Genomic DNA, 1,299 nt, shown 5'->3' on the forward strand with positions numbered 1-1,299 from the left:
GCTTATTAAAAAAAGTCGAGATGATAAATTTTGTGAATTTTCGATTACTAAAAATTAGCTGCGCATAGAATTTTGAAATCTTGAAAAAAACGGTCTTAAAGATTTTGAAACGTTTTTAACTTTTTCAATTTTTATTAAAAATAGCTGGCTAACGAACTTGATCTTCAGTTTTCGACATTGAAGCAGTGTATCAAAGGCCATTCAAATAGATTGATTTTTCAAACTTATTGTGCTCACAGACATACATTTTTCATTAATTATAAATATCGTTTAATAAATTTAACCTACCTAAAATAGTTTTTTCAAGTTGGATCGAATACAAAATAGACATTTTTTTCAAACAATTATCTATTCCAAATCAGAGTCATAGTCCTTTTTAAATATTTATTTTTATTTTTATTAAAAAACATATTTTCCTCAACACAGCAGTAGTATATATTAAAATAATTGCAATAACTACAATTATTATGTGAAAAACTGTTAGTCTCGCTAATAATCTCTCATAAACTTTCGAAATTTAATTAAAACTTGACTCGCGAGGTATTTCAAATTTATAAAAAAAAAAACAATTAAATTTATTCATTTATTTTGTTCTCTAAATCAAGTTTTATCATTCTTGAAATTGAGGAATCAAAAAAAACATTAAATTTGAGAATAATTGGCTAAAGCAAATACGGTTTGCATGCAGCAATTATTTCATCTCTGTTTAAATGAATCTTGGTGCTGGCAAGTACTGAGTCAGTACTAATATTTTAAAACGTATATTTTTTTATTTTACAATTATAAAACTTTCTTTGGAAAATAAAAATGACACCAAAATAAACATATAGTTTAATTGTTTTGATTTTTTTATAAATATGAGATGCCGCACGAATAACATGGTACAAAACCGTCAAAGTTGCAACTTTTCAGAATCGTTTTCACTAGGAATAAAATGATCAACCTTTTTGCCTCTTCATCCTTCAATTTAATACATTCAATAATTTAAAATATTCTTATACTTTAATTTTGAATATTTTGAACGGCAGGATATCAGTTAAAAACCGAAACTAGATAAGGAAGATAACACTTAATTTTCGAAAATAATTAAATTTCTTTCTTTAAAGTATATATTTGTAAAATGCAAACTCTTGTGAAAAAAACAGAAATTCATGGACCAAATTTGGACCACAACAAACAAACCAGAAAAAAAACCTCCTATTGTAATCTAAAGAAAAAAAATCAACTCATTTTTCTTTCCTCTTTTTTATTCGAAAATTATTTTTTATTTAATTTAATTTGTCTTATCTCTTTTTTATT

Source organism: Belonocnema kinseyi, chromosome 3 (assembly GCF_010883055.1).
Source record: "Belonocnema kinseyi isolate 2016_QV_RU_SX_M_011 chromosome 3, B_treatae_v1, whole genome shotgun sequence".
Lineage (NCBI taxonomy): Eukaryota > Metazoa > Arthropoda > Insecta > Hymenoptera > Cynipidae > Belonocnema > Belonocnema kinseyi.